The sequence below is a fragment of the Phyllobates terribilis genome, unplaced genomic scaffold (genome assembly GCF_046119375.1).
Source record: "Phyllobates terribilis strain yellow unplaced genomic scaffold, ASM4611937v1 Scaffold_97__1_contigs__length_5976380, whole genome shotgun sequence".
In the NCBI taxonomy this organism is placed as follows: Eukaryota; Metazoa; Chordata; class Amphibia; order Anura; family Dendrobatidae; genus Phyllobates; species Phyllobates terribilis.
In genome coordinates this window covers 4389668-4409625 of record NW_027362857.1, presented here as the reverse complement: position 1 = coordinate 4409625, position 19958 = coordinate 4389668, and the positions used below count along the sequence as shown (strand labels likewise).

Sequence of the window (19958 nt, the reverse complement as noted above, 5' to 3'; positions counted from 1 at the left end):
CCAAAATCAGTTTAACCGTATTAGCATGACCCAAAATTCAAGAAATGCACACCTTAACCGGATTAGCATATGCGGTCTACCGACCACAGGCAGATGGCGCAGGAGACCACGGAACCCTCAAACACCATTATCTGGGTTAGGAGAAGCAATGCAGCGAACGAGCAGCAGATGGTGCTGCTGTCCATGGACAGTTTTGCCTTTAGTTAGGCCAATGGGGTGGAAAAAAAAGTGCGCTCAAAAATAGAGAAAGTTTACGTTTTTTTGCTGTAATTCGTCCGATGAGCGTGATAACGGACGCTGCGCTGAACGGAGGCGCGGAGGAACGGGCGACGAAATAAGCGCGCCAAAAAAACGATAAAGTTCACGGTTTTTGGCGTAATTCAGCGTGATAACGGATGCTGCGCTGAACGGAGGCGCGGAGGAACGGGCGACGAAATAAGCGCGCCAAAAAAACGATAAAGTTCACGGTTTTTGGCGTAATTCAGCGTGATAACGGACGCTGCGCTGAACGGAGGCGCGTCCGCACGTACGCTTATTTTTATTTTGCGAATTTCATGTGAAAAACGGGGTCAGTGACTTTTTTCCTGCAGATTGAGTTTTAAGTGCGTGTGGTATCATCAGCCCCTCCCCCGGATGATGGCCGCCGCAATAAAAGTACTTAAAAAGACCCTCAAATCGCGTAAAACGGGGATGTTGCACGGCGGGGGCGGGGTCCGGGTGTTTGACTCGGAGCCGGCTGGCTTGTCACTCATGGTGCCATGTACAATATGTGAACGGCCGGTAGGGGACGCGCACGGGCTGCGGGCTCGATGTGGTGGGCCGTGTACAGTGTGAACTGCTTGTGACCCCGTCCGGAGCACAATGTAGAATGGCCGTGGGGGAGGGGGGGCGCCAGCTCTATGTTCCAGCCTGCACTGTTATCTCCTTTCCCCGTCCCTGTGTGAATGGCTGGGGGCGGGAGGACGTGACGCTACTGGGAAGCCAGCTGCCTGGCTGAGGCCGCAGCCGCACAGCATGTTGGGAGATGTAGTCCACGCCCAGGCCAGAAGAGTCAGTGACAGTGCCTGGAGAACTACAGCTCCCAAGAGCCTCCGCGGGAGAACGGAACTCTCCCTTCCTGCCTTCCCGGATTGGCTGAGACTGAACAAAATGGCAGCCGCGGATACCCGCCGGCTGCTGTCATCCTTAACTTAGGTACACTCAACGATCCTATGTCCCAACAGGACTGGGGCAAAGGACCACAACAGGGGGGACACAGGGCCACACAGGACAGGACAGGGCCAGAGGACGAGGCTAGAGGGACGCAGAGGCTCACAGGACAGGAGCAGAGGACGGGGGGTGGTGCCTGCAGCAGAGCCACAGGGGGACACGGGGGACAGCCAGAGACAGGGGGACACGGGGGACAGCCAGAGACAGGGGGACAGCCAGAGACAGGGGGACACGGGGGACAGCCAGAGACAGGGGGACAGCCAGAGACAGGGGGACATGGGGGACAGCCAGAGACACAGGGGGACACGGGGGACAGCCAGAGACACAGGGGGACACGGGGGACAGCCAGAGACAGGGGGACACGGGGGACAGCCAGAGACAGGGGGACACGGGGGACAGCCAGAGACAGGGGGACACGGGGGACAGCCAGAGACAGGGAGACACGGGGGACAGCCAGAGACAGGGGGACACGGGGGACAGCCAGAGACACAGGGGGACACAGGGGACAGACAGAGATACAGGGGGACAGCCAGAGACACAGGGGGACACGGGGGACAGCCAGAGACACAGGGGGACACGGGGGACAGCCAGAGCCACAGGGGGACACGGGGGACAGCCAGAGCCACAGGGGGACACGGGGGACAGCCAGAGACAGGGGGACACGGGGGACACCCAGAGCCACAGGGGGACACAGGGGACAGCCAGAGACAGGGGGACACGGGGGACAGCCAGAGACACAGGGGGACATGGGGGACAGCCAGAGATACAGGGGGACACGGGGGACAGCCAGAGACATGGGGGACACCCAGAGCCACAGGGGGACATGGGGGACAGCCAGAGATGCAGGGGGACATGGGGGACAGCCAGAGATAGGGGGACACGGGGGACAGCCAGAGACAGGGGGACACGGGGGACAGCCAGAGACACAGGGGGACATGGGGGACAGCCTGAGACACAGGGGGACATGGGGGACAGCCTGAGACACAGGGGGACATGGGGGACAGCCTGAGACACAGGGGGACATGGGGGACAGCCAGAGACACAGGGGGACACGGGGGACAGCCAGAGATACAGGGGGACAGCCAGAGACACAGGGGGACACGGGGGACAGCCAGAGACACAGGGGGACACGGGGGACAGCCAGAGACACAGGGGGACACGGGGGACAGCCAGAGATACAGGGGGACATGGGGGACAGCCAGAGACACGGGGGACAGCCAGAGCCACAGGGGGACATGGGGGACAGCCAGAGATACAGGGGGACATGGGGGACAGCCAGAGACAGGGGGACATGGGGGACAGCCAGAGACACAGGGGGACACTTGGGATAGCCAGAGACACAGGGGGACATGGGGGACAGCCAGAGATAGGGGGACACGGGGGACAGCCAGAGACAGGGGGCACGGGGGACAGCCAGAGACAGGGGGACACGGGGGACAGCCAGAGACACAGGGGGACATGGGGGACAGCCAGAGACAGGGGGACACGGGGGACAGCCAGAGACACATGGGGACATGGGGGACAGCCAGAGACAGGGGGACACGGGGGACAGCCAGAGACACAGGGGGACACGGGGGATAGCCAGAGACACAGGGGGACACGGGGGACAGCCAGAGATACAGGGGGACAGCCAGAGACAGGGGGACACGGGGGACAGCCAGAGACACAGGGGGACACGGGGGACAGCCAGAGACACAGGGGGACACGGGGGACAGCCAGAGATACAGGGGGACAGCCAGAGATACAGGGGGACAGCCAGAGACACGGGGGACAGCCAGAGACACAGGGGGACACTGGGGACAGCCAGAGATACAGGGGGACATGGGGGACAGCCAGAGATACAGGGGGACATGGGGGACAGCCAGAGATACAGGGGGACATGGGGGACAGCCAGACACAGGGGGACATGGGGGACAGCCAGAGACACAGGGGGACACGGGGGACAGCCAGAGACACAGGGGGACATGGGGGACAGCCAGAGACAGGGGGACAGCCAGAGACACAGGGGGACACGGGGGACAGCCAGAGACACAGGGGGACATGGGGGACAGTCAGAGACACAGGGGGACACGGGGGACAGCCAGAGACACAGGGGGACATGGGGGACAGTCAGAGACACAGGGGGACACGGGGGACAGCCAGAGACAGGGGGACATGGGGGACAGACAGGGGGACATGAGGGACAGCCAGAGCCACAGGGGGACACGGGGGACAGCCAGAGACAGGGGGACATGGGGGACAGACAGGGGGACATGAGGGACAGCCAGAGCCACAGGGGGACACTGGGGACAGCCAGAGACACAGGGGGACATGGGGGACAGCCAGAGATACAGGGGGACACGGGGGACAGCCAGAGACACAGGGGGACAGTCAGAGACACAGGGGGACACGGGGGACAGCCAGAGACAGGGGGACATGGGGGACAGACAGGGGGACATGAGGGACAGCCAGAGCCACAGGGGGACACTGGGGACAGCCAGAGACACAGGGGGACATGGGGGACAGCCAGAGATACAGGGGGACACTGGGGACAGCCAGAGAGACAGGGGGACACGGGGGACAGCCAGAGACACAGTGGGACACGGGGGACAGCCAGAGACACAGGGGGACACGGGGGACAGCCAGAGACACAGGGGGACACGTGGGACAGCCAGAGACACAGGGGGACACGGGGGACAGCCAGAGACACAGGGGGACACGGGGGACAGCCAGAGACACAGGGGGACACGGGGGACAGCCAGAGACACAGGGGGACACGGGGGACAGCCAGAGACACAGGGGGACACGGGGGACAGCCAGAGACACAGGGGGACACGGGGGACAGCCAGAGACACAGGGGGACACGGGGGACAGCCAGAGACACAGGGGGACACGGGGGACAGCCAGAGACACAGGGGGACACGGGGGACAGCCAGAGACACAGGGGGACACGGGGGACAGCCAGAGACACAGGGGGACACGGGGGACAGCCAGAGACACAGGGGGACACGGGGGACAGCCAGAGACACAGGGGGACACGGGGGATAGCCAGAGACAGGGGGACATGGGGGACAGCCAGAGACTGGGGGACAGCCAGAGATACAGGGGGACATGGGGGACAGCCAGAGACAGGGGGACATGGGGGACAGCCAGAGACACAGGGGGACATGGGGGACAGCCAGAGACACAGGGGGACATGGGGGACAGCCAGAGATACAGGGGGACACAGGGGACAGCCAGAGACAGGGGGACATGGGGGACAGACAGGGGGACATGGGGGACAGACAGGGGGACGTGGGGGACAGCCAGAGCCACAGGGGGACAATGGGGACAGCCAGAGATACAGGGGGACATGGGGGACAGCCAGAGATACAGGGGGACAGCCAGAGACACAGGGGGACACGGGGGACAGCCAGAGACACAGGGGGACACGGGGGACACGGGGGACAGCCAGAGACACAGGGGGACACGGGGGACAGCCAGAGACACAGGGGGACATGGGGGACAGCCAGAGACACAGGGGGACACGGGGGACAGCCAGAGACACAGGGGGACACGGGGGACAGCCAGAGACAGGGGGACACGGGGGACAGCCAGAGACACAGGGGGACATGGGAGACAGCCAGAGACACAGGGGGACATGGAGGACAGCCAGAGACACAGGGGGACATGAGGGACAGCCAGAGACACAGGGGGACATGGGGGACAGCCAGAGACACAGGGGGACATGGGGGACAGCCAGAGACACAGGGGGACATGGGGGACAGCCAGAGACACAGGGGGACATGAGGGACAGCCAGAGACACAGGGGGACATGAGGGACAGCCAGAGACTCAGGGGGACATGGGGGACAGCCATAGCCACATGGGGACAGCCATAGCCACAGGGGGACACGGGGGACAGCCATAGCCACAGGGGGACACGGGGGACAGCCAGAGACAGGGGGACACGGGGGACAGCCAGAGACAGGGGGACACGGGGGACAGCCAGAGACAGGGGGACAGCCAGAGACAGGGGGACACGGGGGACAGCGGGACACTGGGGACAGCCAGAGACAGGGGGACACTGGGGACAGCCAGATACAGGGGGACACTGGGGACAGCCAGAGACACAGGGGGACATGGGGGACAGCCAGAGACACAGGGGGACATGGGGGACAGCCAGAGACACAGGGGGACATGAGGCACAGCCAGAGACACAGGGGGACAAGGGGGACAGCCATAGCCACAGGGGGACATGGGGGACAGCCATAGCCACAGGGGGACATGGGGGACAGTCATAGCCACAGAGGGACACGGGGGAAGCCAGAGACAGGGGGACACGGGGGACTGCCAGAGACAGGGGGACAGCCAGAGACAGGGGGACACGGGGGACAGCCAGAGACAGGGGGACAGCCAGAGACAGGGGGACAGCCATAGCCACAGGGGGACAGGCAGACACTGGGGGACAGCCAGAGACAGGGGGACACGGGGGACAACCAGAGACAGGGGGACACGGGGGACAGCCAGAGACAGGGGGACACGGGGGACAGCCAGAGATGGGGGCACAGGGCCACACAGGACAGGGCCAGAGGACGAGGCTAGAGGGACACAGAGGCACACAGGACAGGAGCAGAGGATGGGGGGTGGTGCCTGCAGCAGAGCCACAGGGGGACATGGGGGACAGCCAGAGACAGGGGGACAGCCAGAGACAGGGGGACAGCCAGAGACAGGGGGACAGCCAGAGACAGGGGGACACGGGGGACAGCCAGAGACACAGGGGGACACGGGGGACAGCCAGAGACAGGGGGACAGCCAGAGACAGGGGGACAGCCAGAGACAGGGGGACATGGGGACAACCAGAGACACAGGGGGACATGGGGACAGCCAGAGACACAGGGGGACACGGGAGACAGTCAGAGACACAGGGGGACACGGGGGACAGCCATAGCCACAGGGGGACACGGGGGACAGCCAGAGACTGGGGGACAGCCAGAGACAGAGGGACACGGGGGACAGCCAGAGACAGGGGGACACGGGGGACAGCCAGAGACAGGGGGACACGGGGGACAGCCAGAGACAGGGGGATATGGGCCACAGCCAGAGACAGGGGGACACGGGGGACAGCCAGAGACAGGGGGATATGGGCCACAGCCAGAGACAGGGGGACACGGGGGACAGTCAGAGACAGGGGGACATGGGGGACAGCCAGAGACAGGGGGATATAGGCCACAGGCAGAGACAGGGGGACAGCCAGAGACAGGGGGATATGGGCCACAGGCAGAGACAGGGGGACATGGGGGAGAGCCAGAGACAGGGGGACATGGGGAGCAGGTACAGACAGACACCGCACACGGGGGAAACAGCAGGCACAGGGGGACACAGCTACAGAGGGACACAGCTACAGGAGTACAAAGCCACAGGGTGACAGACACAACCACACCACCGCTCACACACACCACTGCACACCTACACCGCCGCAAGCAGACACCGCCGCACGCCCGCATGTATTGCATTATTCTTAAATCTTCATAAATAAACTACATACATATTCTAGAATACCCGATGCGTTTGAATCGGGCAACCATCTAAGATATATATATATATATATATATGTGTGCTGTCTTCCTCCTGTGTGCGTTACTCCATATGTATGTGTGTTTCTTTGTGTATGTCCCAACTGGCCAGCTGGGACGCGGCTGCTGGTGGTGGTGTCGTCCCCCCTGGCCAGCTGGGACGCGGCTGCTGGTGGTGGTGTCGTCCCCCCTGGCCAGCTGGGACGCGGCTGCTGGTGGTGGTGTCGTCCCCCCTGGCCAGCTGGGACGCGGCTGCTGGTGGTGGTGTCGTCCCCCCTGGCCAGCTGGGACGCGGCTGCTGGTGGTCTTATATGTATTTATTGTATCATTATATATTTATATTATGGCAAATTAATTTCCCTTTTTTTTTTCTTCAGTTAGATAACGAAGCATTGTGGAGACGCGGCTCACCAGCCTCCATGATAACGCAACCCGGCTATCCTCTTCTTCCTTGGTTTGAGTATATATTTATATGTGTGTATGTGTATGGCGTGAGCCAGCAGAGGCCGTCCTCCTGGCCAGCTGGGACGCGGCTGCTGGTGGTGGTGTCATCCCCCCTGGCCAGCTGAGACGCGGCTGCTGGTGGTGGTGTCGTCCCCCCTGGCCCGCTGAGATGCGGCTGCTGGTGGTGGTGTCGTCCCCCCTGGCCAGCTGGGACGCGGCTGCTGGTGGTGGTGTCTCCCCCCCCTGGCCAGCTGGGACGCGGCTGCTGGTGGTGGTGTCATCCCCCCTGGCCAGCTGGGACGCGGCTGCTGGTGGTGGTGTCGTTCCCCCTGGCCCGCTGGGACGCGGCTGCTGGTGGTGGTGTCCCCCCTGGCCAGCCCCTGGCCAGCTGGGACTTGACTGGTGGTGGTGGTGTCGTCCCCCCTGGCCAGCTGGGACTTGGCTGGTGGTGGTGGTGTCGTCCCCCCTGTCCAGCTGGGACTTGGCTGCTGGTGGTGGTGTCGTCCCCCCTGGTCAGCTGGGACTTGGCTGCTGGTGGTGGTGTCGTCCCCCCTGGCCAGCTGGGACGCGGCTGCTGGTGGTGGTATCCCCCCCCCCCCCCCCCCTCCCGGCCAGCTGGGACGCGGCTGCTGGTGGTGGTATCCCACCCCCCCCTCCCGGCCAGCTGGGACGCGGCTGCTAGTGGTGGTGTCCTCCCTGGCCAGCTGGGACGCGGCTGCTGGTGGTGGTGTCGCCCCCCCTGGTCAGCTGGGACAGACATCTGAATGCCCGCACCTCTGACAGTGGGAGTGACCCAGGGTCTAAAAAATGACAAAGTCCCTTCATTTTGAGTAATTCTGGTTAAGTAGTATAACGCAACCCGGCTACCCTCTTCTTCCTTGGTTTGAGTATATATGTATATGTGTGTATGTGTATGGCGTGAGCCAGCAGAGACGGTCTCCCCCCTGGCCGGCTGGGACGCGGCTGCTGGTGGTGGTGTCGTCCCGCCTTGCCAGCTGGGACGCGGCTGCTGGTGGTGGTGTCGCCGCCCCTGGCCAGCTGGGACTTGGCTGCTGGTGGTGGTGTCGCACCCACTGGCCAGCTGGGACGTGGCTGCTAGTGGTGGTGTCGTCCCGCCTGGCCACCTGGGACGCGGCTGCTGGTGGTGGTGTCCCGCCTGGCCAGCTGGGACGCGGCTGCTGGTGGTGGTGTCGTCCCCCCTGGCCAGCTGGGACTTGGCTGCTGGTGGTGGTGTCGCACCCACTGGCCAGCTGGGACGTGGCTGCTAGTGGTGGTGTCGTCCCGCCTGGCCACCTGGGACGCGGCTGCTGGTGGTGGTGTCGTCCCGCCTGGCCAGCTGGGACGCGGCTGCTGGTGGTGGTGTCGTCCCGCTTGGACGCGGCTGCTGGTGGTGGTGTCGTCCCCCCTGGCCCGCTGGGACGCTGCTGCTGGTTGTGGTGTCCTCCCCCGTGGCCCGCTGGGACGCGGCTGCTGGTGGTGGTGTCGTCCCCCCTGGCCCGCTGGGACGCGGCTGCTGGTGGTGGTGTCGTCCCCTCTGGCCAGCTGGGACGCGGCTGCTGGTGGTGGTGTCGTCCCGTCTGGCCAGCTGGGACGCTTCTGCTGGTGGTGGTGTCGTCACCTCTGGCCCGCTGGGATGCGGCTGCTGGTGGTGGTGTCGTCCCCCCTGGCCAGCTGAGACGCGACTGCTGGTGGTGGTGTCGCCCCCCCCTGGCCCGCTGGGACGCGGCTGCTGGTGGTGGTGTCGTCCCCCCTGGCCCGCTGGGACGCGGCTGCTGGTGGTGGTGTTGTCCCCCCTGGCCCGCTGGGACGCGGCTGCTGGTGGTGGTGTCGTCCCCGCTGGGACGCGGCTGCTGGTGGTGGTGTCGTCCCCGCTGGGACGCGGCTGCTGGTGGTGGTGTCGTCCCCGCTGGGACGCGGCTGCTGGTGGTGGTGTCGTCCCCCCTGGCCCGCTGGGACGCGGCTGCTGGTGGTGGTGTCGTCCCCCCTGGCCCGCTGGGACGCGGCTGCTGGTTGTGGTGTCCTCCCCCCTGGCCCGCTGGGACGCGGCTGCTGGTGGTGGTGTCGTCCCCCCTGGCCCGCTGGGACGCGGCTGCTGGTGGTGGTGTCGTCCCCTCTGGCCAGCTGGGACGCGGCTGCTGGTGGTGGTGTCGTCCCGTCTGGCCAGCTGGGACGCTTCTGCTGGTGGTGGTGTCGTCACCTCTGGCCTGCTGGGACGCGGCTGCTGGTGGTGGTGTCGTCCCCCCTGGCCAGCTGGGACGCGACTGCTGGTGGTGGTGTTGTCCCCCCTGGCCCGCTGGGACGCGGCTGCTGCTGGTGGTGTTGTCCCCCCTGGCCCGCTGGGACGCGGCTGCTGCTGGTGGTGTTGTCCCCGCTGGGACGCGGCTGCTGGTGGTGGTGTCGTCCCCGCTGGGACGCGGCTGCTGGTGGTGGTGTCGTCCCCGCTGGGACGCGGCTACTGGTGGTGGTGTCGTCCCCGCTGGGACGCGGCTGCTGGTGGTGGTGTCGTCCCCCCTGGCCCGCTGGGACGCGGCTGCTGGTGGTGGTGTCGTCCTCCCTGGGACGCTGCTGCTGGTGGTGGTGTCGTTCCCCCTGGCCCGCTGGGACGCTGCTGCTGGTGGTGGTGTCGTGCCTCCTGGCCCGCTGGGACGCTGCTGCTGGTGGTGGTGTCGTGCCTCCTGGCCCGCTGGGACGCGGCTGCTGGTGGTGGTGTCGTCCCTTCTGGCCCGCTGGGACGCGGCTGCTGGTGGTGGTGTCGTCCCCCCTGGCCAGCTGGGACGCGGCTGCTGGTGGTGGTGTCGTCCCCCCTGGCCAGCTGGGACGCGGCTGCTGGTGGTGGTGTCCCCCCTGGCCAGCTGGGACGCGGCTGCTGGTGGTGGTGTCCCCCCTGGCCAGCTGGGACGCGGCTGCTGGTGGTGGTGTCCCCCCTGGCCAGCTGGGACGCGGCTGCTGGTGGTGTCGTCCCGCCTGGCCAGCTGGGACGCGGCTGCTGGTGGTGGTGTGGCCCCCCCTGACCACCGGGGACAGACACCTGAATGCCCGCACCTCTGACAGTGGGAGTGACCCAGGGTCTAAAAAATGGCAAAGTCCCTTCATTTTGAGTAAATCCGGTTACTTAGCAGAACATGGTGCAGATGTTAACCGGATGTACCCAAAGTTTATTGACCCTAATCCCGTTACTTAGCAGAACATGGTGCAGATGTTAACCGGATGTACCCAAAGTTTATTGACCCTAATCCCGTTACTTAGCAGAACATGGTACAGATGTTAACCGGATGTACCCAAAGTTTATTCACCCTAATCCCTTTACTTAGCAGAACATGGTGCAGATGTTAACCGGATGTACCCAAAGTTTATTGACCCCACTCCGGACACCTGGATGCCCGCACCCCCTATTCCGGACACCTGGATGCCCGCACCTCTGACAGTGGGAGTGACCCAGGGTCTAAAAAACGACAAAGTCCCTTCATTTTGAGTAATTCTGGTTAAGTAGTATAACGCAACCCGGCTACCCTCTTCTTCCTTGGTTTGAGTATATATGTATATGTGTGTATGTGTATGGTGTGAGCCAGCAGAGACCGTCTTCCCCCTGGCCGGCTGGGACGCGGCTGCTGGTGGTGGTGTCGTCCCCCCTGGCCCGCTGGGACGCGGCTGTTGGTGGTGGTGTCGTCCCCCCTGGCCAGCTGGGACGCGGCTGTTGGTGGAGGTGTCCCTCCCCCCCACTCCCTCCCCTGGCCAGCTGGGACACGACTGCTGGGGGTGGTGTCCCCCCCCCCCCCCTCCCTGGCCAGCTGGGACGCGGCTGCTGATGGTGGTGTCGTCCCCCCTGGCCCGCTGGGACGCGGCTGCTGGTGGTGGTGTCGTCCCCCCTGGCCAGCTGGGACGCGGGTGGTGGTGTCGTCCCCTCTGGCCAGCTGGGACGCGGCTGCTGGTGGTGGTGTCTTCCCCCCTGGCCAGCTGGGACGCGGCTGCTGGTGGTGGTGTCTTCCCCCCTGGCCAGCTGGGACGCGGCTGCTGGTGGTGGTGTCGTCCCCCCTGGCCAGCTGGGACTTGGCTGCTGGTGGTGGTGAGAGCAAGCATGTGGGATGTAGGTCAAAAAGCGAACACTGTGGGGACAGATCCAGCACAGGGGGGCAGTGACCCAGTGTCTAAAAAATGACAAACTCCCTTAATTTTGAGTAAATGCGGTTAAGTAGTATCATATAGTGCAGATGTTCACCGGATTGGGGAAGAATGGACTTCGGTTACCGCCTGCGCTATATGCTACAAATTAACTGGATTTACCCAGTTTAGGGAAAATGGACTTTGGGTAAATCCGGTTAACTATGGCCTGTGATTGGCTGAGGCAGTCACATTTTCTGGTCAGTACACCCCAGCAGCAGCCTCTATATACAGCCCAGCAGCAGCAGCCTCTATATACAGCCCAGCAGCAGCCTCTATATACAGCCCAGCAGCAGCCTCTATATACAGCCCAGAAGCAGCCTCTATATACAGCCCAGCAGCAGCAGCCTCTATATACAGCCCAGCAGCAGCAGCCTCTATATACAGCCCAGCAGCAGCAGCCTCTATATACAGCCCAGCAGCAGCAGCCTCTATATACAGCCCAGCAGCAGCAGCCTCTATATACAGCCCAGCAGCAGCCTCTATATACAGCCCAGCAGCAGCAGCCTCTATATACAGCCCAGCAGCAGCAGCCTCTATATACAGCCCAGCAGCAGCAGCCTCTATATACAGCCCAGCAGCAGCCTCTATATACAGCCCAGCAGCAGCCTCTATATACACCCCAGCAGCAGCCTCTATATACACCCCAGCAGCAGCCTCTATATACACCCCAGCAGCAGCCTCTATATACACCCCAGCAGCAGCCTCTATATACACCCCAGCAGCAGCCTCTATATACACCCCAGCAGCAGCCTCTATATACACCCCAGCAGCAGCCTCTATATACAGCCCAGCAGCAGCCTCTATATACAGCCCAGCAGCAGCCTCTATATACAGCCCAGCAGCAGCCTCTATAAACAGCCCAGCAGCAGCCTCTATAAACAGCCCAGCAGCAGCCTCTATATACAGCCCAGCAGCAGCCTCTATATACACCCCAGCAGCAGCTTCTATATACACCCCAGCAGCTTCTATATACACCCCAGCAGCCTCTATATACACCCCAGCAGCAGCCTCTATATACACCCCAGCAGCAGCCTCTATATACACCCCAGCAGCTTCTATATACAAGCCCAGCAGCCTCTATATACAGCCCAGCAGCCTTTATATACAGCCCAGCAGCTTCTATATACACCCCAGCAACCTCTATATACAGCCCAGCAGCCTCTATAGACAGCCCAGCAGCAGCCTCTATATACAGCCCAGCAGCTTCTATATACACCCCAGCAGCCTCTATATACAGCCCAGCAGCAGCCTCTATATACAGCCCAGCAGCAGGAGCCTCTATATATACCCCAGCAGCCTCTATATACAGCCCAGCAGCCTCTATATACAGCCCAGCAGCCTCTATATACAGCCCAGCAGCCTCTATATACAGCCCAGCAGCCTCTATATACACACCAGCAGCTTCTATATACAGCCCAGCAACCTCTATATACAGCCCAGCAGCAGGAGCCTCTATATATACCCCAGCAGCCTCTATATACAGCCCAGCAGCCTCTATATACACACCAGCAGCTTCTATATACAGCCCAGCAGCAGGAGCCTCTATATATACAGCCCAGCAGCCTCTATATACACCCCAGCAGCTTCTATATATAGCCCAGCAGCCTCTATATACAGCCCAGCAGCCTCTATATACTGCCCAGCAGCCTCTATATACACTCCAGCAGCCTCTATATACACTCCAGCAGCCTCTATATACACTCCAGCAGCAGCCTCTATATACAGCCCAGCAGCCTCTATATACACCCCAGCAGCCTCTATATACAGCCCAGCAGCAGCCTCTATATACAGCCCAGCAGCAGCTTCTATATACAGCCCAGCAGCTTCTATATACAGCCCAGCAGCCTCTATATACAGCCCAGCAGCCTCTATAGACAGCCCAGCAGCAGCCTCTATAGACAGCCCAGCAGCAGCCTCTATAGACAGCCCAGCAGCAGCCTCTATAGACAGCCCAGCAGCAGCCTCTATAGACAGCCCAGCAGCAGCCTCTATAGACAGCCCAGCAGCAGCCTCTATAGACAGCCCAGCAGCAGCCTCTATATACACCCCAGCAGCCTCTATAGACAGCCCAGCAGCCTCTATAGACAGCCCAGCAGCCTCTATAGACAGCCCAGCAGCCTCTATATACACCCCAGCAGCCTCTATATACACCCCAGCAGCAGCCTCTATATACAGCCCAGCAGCAGCCTCTATATACAGCCCAGCAGCAGCCTCTATATACAGCCCAGCAGCAGGAGCCTCTATATATACCCCAGCAGCCTCTATATACAGCCCAGCAGCCTCTATATACACACCAGCAGCTTCTATATACAGCCCAGCAACCTCTATATACAGCCCAGCAGCAGGAGCCTCTATATATACCCCAGCAGCCTCTATATACAGCCCAGCAGCCTCTATATACACACCAGCAGCTTCTATATACAGCCCAGCAGCAGGAGCCTCTATATATACAGCCCAGCAGCCTCTATATACACCCCAGCAGCTTCTATATATAGCCCAGCAGCCTCTATATACAGCCCAGCAGCCTCTATATACAGCCCAGCAGCCTCTATATACAGCCCAGCAGCTTCTATATATAGCCCAGCAGCCTCTATATACAGCCCAGCAGCAGCCTCTCTATACACCCCAGCAGCAGCCTCTGTATACACCCCAGCAGCAGCCTCTATATACAGCCCAGCAGCCTCTATATACTGCCCAGCAGCCTCTATATACACTCCAGCAGCCTCTATATACACTCCAGCAGCAGCCTCTATATACAGCCCAGCAGCCTCTATATACAGCCCAGCAGCAGCCTCTATATACAGCCCAGCAGCAGCCTCTATATACAGCCCAGCAGCAGCCTCTATATACAGCCCAGCAGCTTCTATATACAGCCCAGCAGCTTCTATATACAGCCCAGCAGCTTCTATATATACAGTCCAGCAGCCTCTATATACAGCCCAGCAGCTTCTATATACAGCCCAGCAGCCTCTATATACACTCCAGCAGCCTCTATATACACTCCAGCAGCAGCCTCTATATACAGCCCAGCAGCCTCTATATACAGCCCAGCAGCAGCCTCTATATACAGCCCAGCAGCAGCCTCTATATACAGCCCAGCAGCAGCCTCTATATACAGCCCAGCAGCTTCTATATATACAGTCCAGCAGCCTCTATATACAGCCCAGCAGCTTCTATATACATCCCAGCAGCCTCTATATACACTCCAGCAGCCTCTATATACACTCCAGCAGCAGCCTCTATATACAGCCCAGCAGCCTCTATATACAGCCCAGCAGCAGCCTCTATATACAGCCCAGCAGCAGCCTCTATATACAGCCCAGCAGCAGCCTCTATATACAGCCCAGCAGCTTCTATATACAGCCCAGCAGCTTCTATATACAGCCCAGCAGCTTCTATATATACAGTCCAGCAGCCTCTATATACAGCCCAGCAGCTTCTATATACAGCCCAGCAGCCTCTATATACAGCCCAGCAGCAGGAGCCTCTATATACACCCCAGAAGCTTCTATATACAGCCCAGCAGCCTCTATATACACCCCAGCAGCCTCTATATACACCCCAGCAGCCTCTATATACAGCCCAGCAGCCTCTATATACAGCCCAGCAGCTTCTATATACAGCCCAGCAGCCTCTATATACAGCCCAGCAGCAGCAGCCTCTATATATACTCCAGCAGCCTCTATATATACTCCAGCAGCCTCTATATATACTCCAGCAGCCTCTATATACACCCCAGCAGCTTCTATATACAGCCCAGCAGCCTCTATATACACCCCAGCAGCAGACTCTATATATACTCCAGCAGCCTCTATATACACCCCAGCAGCAGACTCTATATACAGCCCAGCAGCCTCTATATATACTCCAGCAGCAGCCTCTATATAGACCCCAGCAGCAGCCTCTATATACAGCCCAGCAACCTCTATATATACTCCAGCAGCCTCTATATATACTCCAGCAGCAGCCTCTATATACAGCCCAGCAGCCTCTATATACAGCCCAGCAGCCTCTATATACAGCCCAGCAGCCTCTATATACAGCCCAGCAGCTTCTATATACACCCCAGCAGCCTCTATATACACCCCAGCAGCCTCTATATACAGCCCAGCAGCCTCTATATACACCCCAGCAGCCTCTATATACAGCCCAGCAGCTTCTATATACACCCCAGCAGCTTCTATATACACCCCAGCAGCTTCTATATACACCCCAGCAGCCTCTATACACCCCAGCAGCCTCTATATACACCCCAGCAGCCTCTATATATACTGCAGCAGCCTCTATATATACTGCAGCAGCCTCTATATGCACCCCAGCAGCCTCTATATGCACCCCAGCAGCCTCTATATGCACCCCAGCAGCCTCTATATGCACCCCAGCAGCCTCTATATGCACCCCAGCAGCCTCTATATACAGCCCAGCAGCCTCTATATACAGCCCAGCAGCCTCTATATACAGCCCAGCAGCCTCTATATACAGCCCAGCAGCAGTTCTATATACAGCCCAGCAGCAGCCTCTATATACACCCCAGCAGCTTCTATATACAAGCCCATCAGCCTCTATATACAGCCCAGCAGCTTCTATATACAGCCCAGCAGCAGCCTCTATATACACCCCAGCAGCCTCTATATACACCCCAGCAGCCTCTATATACAGCCCAGCAGCTTCTATATACAGCCCAGCAGCTTCTATATACAGCCCAGCAGCCTCTATATACAGCCCAGCAGCAGCAGCCTCTATATATACTCCAGCAGCCTCTATATATACTCCAGCAGCCTCTATATACACCCCAGCAGCTTCTATATACAGCCCAGCAGCCTCTATATACACCCCAGCAGCAGCCTCTATATATACTCCAGCAGCCTCTATATATACTCCAGCAGCCTCTATATACACCCCAGCAGCAGACTCTATATACAGCCCAGCAGCCTCTATATATACTCCAGCAGCAGCCTCTATATAGACCCCAGCAGCAGCCTCTATATATACTCCAGCAGCCTCTATATAGACCCCAGCAGCAGCCTCTATATACAGCCCAGCAGCCTCTATATACAGCCCAGCAGCCTCTATATACAGCCCAGCAGCCTCTATATACAGCCCAGCAGCTTCTATATACACCCCAGCAGCTTCTATATACACCCCAGCAGCCTCTATATACAGCCCAGCAGCCTCTATATACAGCCCAGCAGCCTCTATATACAGCCCAGCAGCTTCTATATACACCCCAGCAGCTTCTATATACACCCCAGCAGCTTCTATATACACCCCAGCAGCTTCTATATACACCCCAGCAGCTTCTATATACACCCCAGCAGCCTCTATATACACCCCAGCAGCCTCTATATACACCCCAGCAGCCTCTATATATACTGCAGCAGCCTCTATATATACTGCAGCAGCCTCTATATACACCCCAGCAGCCTCTATATACACCCCAGCAGCCTCTATATACAGCCCAGCAGCCTCTATATACAGCCCAGCAGCAGCCTCTATATACAGCCCAGCAGCAGCCTCTATATACAGCCCAGCAGCAGCCTCTATATACAGCCCAGCAGCAGCCTCTATATACAGCCCAGCAGCAGCCTCTATATACAGCCCAGCAGCAGCCTCTATATACAGCCCAGCAGCAGCCTCTATATACAGCCCAGCAGCAGCCTCTATATACAGCCCAGCAGCAGCCTCTATATACAGCCCAGCAGCTTCTATATACAAGCCCATCAGCCTCTATATACAGCCCAGCAGCTTCTATATACAGCCCAGCAGCCTCTGTATACAGCCCAGCAGCTTCTATATACAGCCCAGCAGCCTCTATATACAGCCCAGCAGCCTCTATATACATCCCAGCAGCCTCTATATACAGCCCAGCAGCTTCTATATACAGCCCAGCAGCCTCTGTATACAGCCCAGCAGCAGCCTCTATATACACCCCAGCAGCTTCTATATACAGCCCAGCAGCCTCTGTATACAGCCCAGCAGCAGCCTCTATATACACCCCAGCAGCCTCTATATACACCCCAGCAGCCTCTATATATACACTCCAGCAGCCTCTATATATACTCCAGCAGCCTCTATATAGACCCCAGCAGCAGCCTCTATATACAGCCCAGCAGCCTCTATATACAGCCCAACAGCCTCTATATACACCCCAGCAGCCTCTATATACACCCCAGCAGCCTCTATATACAGCCCAGCAGCCTCTATATACAGCCCAGCAGCCTCTATATACAGCCCAGCAGCCTCTATATACAGCCCAGCAGCCTCTATATACAGCCCAGCAGCCTCTATATACACCCCAGCAGCCTCTATATACAGCCCAGCAGCCTCTATATACAGCCCAGCAGCCTCTATATACAGCCCAGCAGCCTCTATATATACAGCCCAGCAGCCTCTATATACAGCCCAGCAGCCTCTATATACAGCCCAGCAGCCTCTATATACAGCCCAGCAGCAGCCTCTATATACAGCCCAGCAGCCTCTATATATACACCCCAGCAGCCTCTATATACAGCCCAGCAGCCTCTATGTACAGCCCAGCAGCCTCTATGTATACACCCCAGCAACCTCTATATACAGCTCAGCAGCCTCTATATACAGCCCAGCAGCCTCTATATACAGCCCAGCAGCTTCTATATACAGCGCAGCCGCTTCTATATACAGCCCAGTAGCCTCTATATACAGCCCAGCAGCCTCTATATATATACCCCAGCAGCCTCTATATACAGCCCAGCAGCCTCTATATACAGCCCAGCAGCCTCTATATACACCCCAGCAGCCTCTATATACAGCCCAGCAGCCTCTATATACAGCCCAGCAGCCTCTATATACAGCCCAGCAGCCTCTATATACAGCCCAGCAGCCTCTATATACAGCCCAGCAGCCTCTATATACAGCTCAGCAGCCTCTATATACAGCCCAGCAGCCTCTATATATACCCCAGCAGCCTCTATGTACAGCCCAGCAGCCTCTATATACAGCCCAGCAGCTTCTATATACAGCCCAGCAGCCTCTATATACAGCCCAGCAGCCTCTATATATATACCCCAGCAACCTCTATATATATACCCCAGCAACCTCTATATACAGCTCAGCAGCCTCTATATACAGCCCAGCAGCCTCTATATACAGCCCAGCAGCCTCTATATACACCCCAGCAACCTCTATATACAGCTCAGCAGCCTCTATATATACACCCCAGCAGCCTCTATATACAGCTCAGCAGCCTCTATATACACCCCAGCAGCCTACATACATATTCTAGAATACCCGATGCGTTAGAATCGGGCCACCATCTAATATATATTTATTATATTATTTATTTTTTTCTATTTAGGTAACCAAGCGTTGGAGACTTCAATAACTCCTTTAGATGTTTCTTGGCAAAAAAAGGGGATTGAGATTTCCAAATGTGGATGTCCTGTCTGGATGGCATTTGTGCTGGATTGACAGAGTTATGAATAAATGACAAGGCTCATTCATGCAGAATTTCTTTCCTTTGTTTTTACAAAAGTACATATATGAATTTATTTCTTTTTTGTACTAAATGTTTTTGCCCTCTGCCTCATTACTTTTTCCAGTAAATAAAATGTTTTAAATAAAAGTTTGAGATGGTTTTGTTTGCTTCTCTGGTATAGTGGTGGGGTAGGGTTAATAGAAAATATTTCTCCATATTCAGCATCTGAATATATCTATTCCTACTGATAATGCATCTTGGAGGCTGCTGCAACATGCATTATTGTTAGGAAGATGCACGATCCTGGATACCGATGCTGCAATTTGGCATCTAGGATACTGCGTGAAATTCTGGGAAAGGCGCCCACAACTGCAGCAGCGCCACTTGCCTGGCCGTCTCCAGGGCTGTGGAGTCGGTAAGCCAAAGCACTGACTCCGACTCCATGACTCTGACTCCTTCCTACATTGCTGATGTTTAGGTGATACATTTATTCTAGCATCATGTGAACATAAGCCTTTTAATCATTATTGTAACAATCAAGATATGTAGAACATAATAATTTGAAAATATTGCATTGAACTACCGTACCCAATTTATTATATATTTTTGGAGTCTGAGTCGGTCCTTTTTATACCGACTCCACCAAAATTGACTCCGACTTTGACTCCACAGCTCTGGTCTCCGATGCACCATCACTGACACAGATGCAAAGATGACGACATAACCCAGCGAGCATACGCACTTGCGCTGCTGCCATGTTTTTACACTACGGAGGAGAGTGTGGCCCACAGAGACAATCAAGAACACTAAGCAATGGGAGGCTATCTACTTACATAATTGGCAGTTCGCGCGGTGCACGAATCCCATAAGGCACCGCGGCCGTGCCCGGCAGGAAGCACATGAGTGCCCCAAGATGGCACAGGACACCCTGGCTGCACCCGCCACTTCAAACGCTGCTGCAAGCACAGCCAGACACACCGCCAGAGACGCCACCGCTGCCAGAGCCGCCCCTGGGGTCGCCGCTGGATCCACCACCAAATAACCCCATGCCACTGGCAGACCCGCCAGAACACACACACTCATCGGTGCTCTGTGGCTCCGCGCTGGATTCCGCCCGACCGCCGGTCTCTCTCCGCTGCTGTACCCTACATGCAGCGT

General features: G+C 58.5%; 1 long non-coding RNA gene across 1 annotated transcript; it reads left to right on the top strand.

Moving 5' to 3' along the window:
- Positions 1 to 1096: 1096 nt before the first annotated feature.
- LOC141198559 (uncharacterized) lies at positions 1097 to 18947 on the top strand. Its single transcript, XR_012270490.1, has 3 exons — positions 1097 to 1194; positions 7120 to 7196; positions 18681 to 18947. It is a non-coding gene; the product is annotated as an uncharacterized lncRNA (long non-coding RNA).
- Positions 18948 to 19958: the final 1011 nt, after the last annotated feature.